The sequence below is a fragment of the Myodes glareolus genome, chromosome 2, assembly GCF_982192425.1.
Source record: "Myodes glareolus chromosome 2, mMyoGla1.1, whole genome shotgun sequence".
NCBI classification, from domain to species: domain Eukaryota; kingdom Metazoa; phylum Chordata; class Mammalia; order Rodentia; family Cricetidae; genus Myodes; species Myodes glareolus.
This window is the reverse complement of record NC_142027.1, coordinates 77,763,291-77,770,625: the sequence shown is the minus strand read 5'-3', so window position 1 is coordinate 77,770,625 and position 7,335 is coordinate 77,763,291.

Below are 7,335 nucleotides of genomic sequence, written 5' to 3'. Positions count from 1 at the left end.
AAGCTAAGAGAGAATTGGCTTTGATTGAAGAGAAATTACAGAAGGCATATGTGTGTTGTACCAATCTGAAGCTCAACTGCATTCTGGTCATATTACTTTTCAAGCATTCTCCTACAGGAATTTTAATGCAGATGGATGATATTATTTCAGAATGAATCTTCTTACAACACAAGCCAAGTAAAAAATTTAATAACTTATGTAGAAAAAGTCTCTGAGTTAATTCTAAAAGAAAAACTGTGAATTTGTCAATTATCATGAATAGAGCAGCAGAAATTGTAGTACCATTCACTAATGATAAAATTGAAAATTATGGGCAGAAAGTGAACCCCGAAAAAGAGTTGTAGTAGTTTTTTTTTGAGATATTAAAAATAAATATCCCAAAAGTAAGAGAATTTAACTTAACTAGCTGGATTCTTCATTGCATTATACAGGAAACACCAGCATCTAGAGACCTTACATTTTATATTGACACAAATAGATCAGGAAAGACAGGTTACAAATTAGAAAATATAAGTAAAGTTGATCAAAGCCCTTATGATTCTGTCCAAGAGTCAGAATTATATGCTATTCTTATAGTACTAACAGATTTTAATGAACTTCTCAACATAGTTACCAATTCACAATATGCCAAAAGAGTTGTTTTACATATTGCAACCACTGTATTTATACCAGATGACATAGAATTGACTTTATTACTTATTCAGTTACAAGATACAATCAGGAATAGAAATCATCCCAAATACATAACACACATTTGATTCTGTATGGATCTGCCAGGACCGCTAGAACAAGGAAAATCAGAAATCAATCAATTATTGGTTGGGAATATGCTGAAGGCCTCATGATTTCATAAAAAACATCATGTCAATAGCAAAGGTCTAAAAAAATACTTTTCTATCATGTGACAAGCCAAGAATATTATAGGAAATGTCCTACCTGTTCTTTATACAACCAAATGCTACTACCTGCAGGAAGTAATTCAATGGGTACATAAAATGGAAATATATGTTCTATTTTGTAGAATTTGGAAAACTAAAATAAGTACATTACACTCTTGATACCTGTTCAGGTTTTCAATGGGCAACTGCTTTGAGTTAGGAAAAGGTTGATTTGGTAATCACACATTTGCTAGAAGCTGTGGCCATTATGGGTATACATGTACAAATAAAAACAGACAAGTCTCCAGCATATGTCTCTAAGAAAATAAAACAGTTTTTTGCTTATTTTAACATGAAGCATGTTAAAGGTAAACCACACAATCCTACAGGTCAGGCAGTTATAGAAAGATCAAGTTGGACTCAAAAGATATGTTAAATAAACAGCAAGGGATGATAAAGACCCCTGAAATGGATTACATAATGTTTTATTAACTTTGAATTTTCTAAATTCTAATGAGAAAGGAACAACAGCTACAGACAAACATTGGATAATATAAAAAAAAACGACAGAATTAAATCAGCTGGTATACTTTAAAGATATACTAATTTCACAAGGGAAACCAGAGCATGTGTTATGTTGAGGAAGGGGTTTTTTGTTTGATTGTTTCTATAGGAGAAGAAAAGCTACAGATACCAAAATGAGATGTATATCAAAATGATAAAGATTTGATTTGAGCAAGAGATACGTCTTAATTAGTAAAAATGATAGTTCATCAAACAGTATGACTCTTTAATCTAAACTAACCTATAAAACTAAAAAAATGCTTTTCATTTGATCAAAAATAATTTGCTCAAAGAGGACCCTAATAAAATTAGGGTTGGGGAAGGGTTTTATTTTTGTGTTTTCAAGAGAATAAAGGTATCCAGCTAAGGAATATGAAAACTATTGGGCAAATGAAACCTCTGAAGAGAAATAACAAATCATCCAGAAGAAAATTGCTATATCCACGGCTGTCTCGCCAGTGTAGCAGAAATGCTGACTGGACTGGCAGGTGTTGCCGGAGGATTGGGATCTGTGCTCCTCGGAGCTGTGTTCCAGGCTGTCCCTTGGCAATCAGTTGTGGTGTAATGCCACCTGAGTCACCATTTGTACTGACTCAACCTGACTGTCCTTGGCCATATGTCTGTCTTTTCCCTTGTCTGTGTGTTCCTTGTGATCCTTGCATATTGCTAACAGATCAGACTATTCCAGGCAGTTGCGGATACAAACAAGACTGCTGAGGACATTTTTGAGTTTTGCCCCACTATTCATTAAAGCCTTTAAAGAAATAGCCAGTTCTGGAAATAGGGAAGTCATCGTTAAAATAATTCCTTAATGATGTGGAGCAAAAGGAGTTGCTCTTATCAGGAGAAACCTTAGAAGCCGTCTGTAGAAAAACAGCTGCAGCAACACTAAAAATTTGCCTGAAGAAATACGTGCAGTTTAACAGGAGGCCTATGCAGCCTTCCTTAGGGCCAGACTAAACCTAGGCTAATTACAACATCTGACCCTGAGAGTCGGGGAGGGAAGAAAGTTGAGATTTATGGTATGAGACCAGTTTCAGACAAGCTTGAGATCATGTCTTTAAAATTTCCTAGCAGAAAGTTTTCCCAGGAAGACAGTGGCCTTCTCCTCTCACACCCCAAGATATTCTGAGCACAGGGTCACTTAGCCCAGCCAGCCGCCTGGTACAGACTGGGCGAAAGTCCTTGTGCCCAAGTCAAAGCATTTTCAAAGATTCTTTTTGTAAACTGTTTCATGCTTTTTTTTAATGATCTGATGATGTATGCCTTTGCCAAGTTCTTTGTTTGTAAAAATATAAAAGCCTCGCACTAAAAAAGTAAAATCGCAGCAGCATTTTCAAAATACAATGAGGGTGTCTGCCTGTCATTCCTCCGCCGTATCCTGAAATCTCCTGTCTCTTTGTCCTGTTCCCCCACGGTCTGAGTGGCTCCCCTGAGCCGGTCCGTAGCAGGTGATGCTTTGAACAGGGACTTGAAGGACAGGTTTCCCCTTGGTTGGCAGACACAAACAAGCATTAATTGCTGCCTACAACCTGCTCCAAATGACCGTGGACCATGGACTTGCTAAAGACTGATGTGGACCAGTCTAGCCGATATGAATGCCCCTTGGCTCTTCAACAAAGTCCATGAACCAAATGTTCCTAAAATTTTTTTCTTTTTGACCAGCATTTCACCTTTGTTAACCCTTGACAACGTCGCCACAAAAGTCAGCTGGAAGCAGTTAAAAGAATACATCACCCAATTATCCCTGGTTAAAATGCTAAGTCAAAAGAGATATACTAAAAATCTGTAATTATAAGAAACAATTTGTCCAAAGTTAACAAAGCCAGTTCATGATTGAGCTGACCCTGAGGACCAGGAGGATTGGGGAAATATAGGACCCTCACCCCTTATTCTCAAAGGGACAGAAAAAAATTCCTCAGCAGGATGTTTTCCATAATAATGTTAACAATTATTAACTAATTATAATGATAACTTCTTTATAGCCACCTTTACAGATAATAGTCCTGTTTATGTTTCTAAAACTTTTGAAACTTTTTGTGCACAATGGCATGTTATACATACTACAGGCATCCCATATAGCCCCCAGGGCCAAGTAATTATTGAAAAGAGCAATCAAACATTAAAATTGCAGATTAAAAGGCTTCAGAGAGCACATAAATATTTTGCTCCTCATCATTTATCATCACATACCTTATTTGTATTAAATCATTTAAATACTAATGATAAAAGATTGACACCTGCAATGGTGCATTGGACCTGTGAGTTTAACTCTGTCCTGCCAAAAGTCCTGTGAAAAGATCTGTTGTTTGGCCAATGGAGGGGACCAGACGTTCTAATAACATTGGGACGAGGGTATGCTTGTGTGTTTCCACAGGATGCCGACTCCCCCATCTGGATACCAGACAGGCTTGTCCAGCCAGCACCAGGAGAAATGACGATAAAGGAGAAAGTTACAGCAAGTAGACAGGTTGCAAGATTGTACCTTGCAGAATTGGGGGAGACAGAGGAAGTGAAATGAAAGAGAGGGAGGCAGGAAGCAAAAGAAAGAGAAAGGTGGGAGGCAGAAGAAAGAGAAAACTGGAGGGATCATAAGACAGGACTCAGATAGGGAGCATGGACAACAAAAGATCAAAGATAAATAAAGACGGACAGAGGCACCCCTTGGACAAAGGCCAATGTGCTTATGGCAAGAAAAAGGACATTAGATACCTCTATAGATTTTCTAAGGGACACAGGATCTGAGTACTCTGTGCTAAAACAACCATTAATACAATCTAGGCACTTTATGAACTATATTTTTTGGAAAAAAAACCTAATCATACTAAGTTTGAGCCCATAGGACTCAGAGCCATGGGACAAGGTGAAAGCACATTTGCAAGATATCTGGCAGAATAATAATATTTAACTGCATTACAGAAAGATTTTCTGCTATTAGCCAAGCTCATTTACAAATAGGAGGTCTGCAGGATTTGGCTAACAAAATTGAGTCAGGAATTAAGGCTTTTGGTGCGAGAGAATTGTCTGTATTCTGTCAATCATGTATTTTAATAAAACGCTGATTGGCCAGGCAGGAAGTATAGGCGGGTCAACCAGACAGGAAGTAGAGGCGGGGCAATGAGAATAGGATAAAGCTAGGGAGGAGGAAACTCCCTCCACCACTCCTGCGCAGACCACCAAAGAGGCAGCATGTAACCTGCCCAGCTGAGAAAGGTACGGAGCCATGTGCTAACATAGATAAGGATAATGGGGTAACATAAGTTATAAGAGTTAACAAGAAGCCTGACCTAATGGGCCAATCAGTTTATAACCTAATGTAGACTCCGTGTGATTTTCCTTGGGACTTGCTGGCTTGTTGGGGTACTGGGCGGGACAGAAACCCCAACAAGCCGGCCCTCGTGTTACAGGCTTTGAATCCATTAGATTGGGTGCAGTATTTTGTTCTCATTGGAATAGTCATTTTATTAGTACTGTTGGTGATATTCCTGTTCCCCTGTCTCCTTAAATGTCTTCAATTCGGTGGCCCAAGTGAAACAGGATGTGTTCGAGTTGCATTTTAAAAATAAAAAACGGGGACCTGCTACATCCACGGCTGTCTCGCCAGTGTAGCAGAACTGCTGACTGGACTGGCAGGTGTTGCCGGAGGATTGGGATCTGTGCTCCTCGGAGCTGTGTTCCAGGCTGTCCCTTGGCAATCAGTTGTGGTGTAATGCCACCTGAGTCACCATTTGTACTGACTCGACCTGGCTGTCCTTGGCCATATGTCTGTCTTTTCCCTTGTCTGTGTGTTCCTTGTGATCCTTGCATATTGCTAACAGATCAGACTATTCCAGGCAGTTGCGGATACAAACAAGACTGCTGAGGACATTTTTGAGTTTTGCCCCACTATTCATTAAAGCCTTTAAAGAAATAGCCAGTTCTGGAAATAGGGAAATCATCGTTAAAATAATTCCTTAATGATGTGGAGCAAAAGGAGTTGCTCTTATCAGGAGAAACCTTAGAAGCCGTCTGTAGAAAAACAGCTGCAGCAACACTAAAAATTTGCCTGAAGAAATACGTGCAGTTTAACAGGAGGCCTATGCAGCCTTCCTTAGGGCCAGACTAAACCTAGGCTAATTACAACATCTGACCCTGAGAGTCGGGGAGGGAAGAAAGTTGAGATTTATGGTATGAGACCAGTTTCAGACAAGCTTGAGATCATGTCTTTAAAATTTCCTAGCAGAAAGTTTTCCCAGGAAGACAGTGGCCTTCTCCTCTCACACCCCAAGATATTCTGAGCACAGGGTCACTTAGCCCAGCCAGCCGCCTGGTACAGACTGGGCGAAAGTCCTTGTGCCCAAGTCAAAGCATTTTCAAAGATTCTTTTTGTAAACTGTTTCATGCTTTTTTTTTATGATCTGATGATGTATGCCTTTGCCAAGTTCTTTGTTTGTAAAAATATAAAAGCCTCGCACTAAAAAAGTAAAATCGCAGCAGCATTTTCAAAATACAATGAGGGTGTCTGCCTGTCATTCCTCCGCCGTATCCTGAAATCTCCTGTCTCTTTGTCCTGTTCCCCCACGGTCTGAGTGGCTCCCTTGATCCGGTCCGTGACAGAAAATGTCCCAAGAAAAAGAGTAAATTGGCTTATTGGTATATCACATTTCTAACAGGATAAAATCCATAAATCATCCCAAATGTTTGTTTCTGTTATTCTCTACAGACATAGATTATTGAATCTACTCTAAAAAGAAAACAAGAAGAATTTAGATATGATAAGATAAAAGGTAAATTATTGAACCTACTTTTTTGATGTTTTATTGCACAGGTTGTTAAATACATTTTATATTCACTAAGGAGCTATTGAATGGTTTGCTTTGGTTTCTTCTTTTATTGATATTGTAATCCAGGGAGCAGTGAAAACAACGCACTGGACTGTCCTGTGGGTAGAAGGAAAGATTTATTGGGGATCAAATTGCAAAGGCTATCTCTGGGGCAAGGCAGGGTACAGAGAGATGAACAAAATGGTGGGAAAAAAAGTATATTTTGTTTGACAGTCAACAGGGCTGTTTGGATTGACTGGGCTCCATGCCCTGCCCTAAAATGGCTCACCTTTTGGGCAGACTAAAGGAGGTTCCTGGTGATTCATGGGAGGTTCCCAGTAAACAGAAACCTATTTGTAAACTTTTGTTTACCCAATAATAATCCTGTTTATCCAGTTAAAGTCCAACTGTTTAGGGCATTGTCATCCATACTGCTATTTTGGGGGACCACTTTGGGCCTAACATTCCAGTCCTTTGTTGATGATAAGGGATGAATGCTAGTCCTCTGGCTATTTTCTGTTGGTTGCAGGCTTTACAAGAGGGAAGTCTGGAATGCTCAAGGTTAGGCTCAAGTTAGAATGTGAAGGTATTCCATCAAACGCATCTGGCTTACTGGTCATAGTTGGGTTATTTCACTAATTCTCTCCTGGAGGAAGCTTTTGGACTGTCAGCAAGTTGAGGGTCAACCAGTTTTGCAGGACCAGCCAAGGCTAGGGAGATGAGTAATTGCAGGGCTGAAGCTGTTTCCTATGTGCTATCTGTCTGCTGAGTGGAGATAGCTCCTCCAGCCACTGTCAAGTTGTCAGTGTCCCCAGGACACATAGCTGTGGGTTTTCAGTCCTGTTTCTTCATTTAGTTCAGAGGTTCAGTCCATTATCATGGCAGGGAGCATGGCAGCATACAGGCAGATGTGGCACTGCCTACATCTTAATCAGAAGCCTACAGGAAGTCTGAATCTACTTTTAAAAAAAACAGCTACTAGCTTTAAATATTTTACATTGGATTAGACTTTTGTATATTGTACATAAATTTTGTATATTGATACAAATTTGAAATTTATTTTGTTAAAACATACTGTATATATGTTTCTA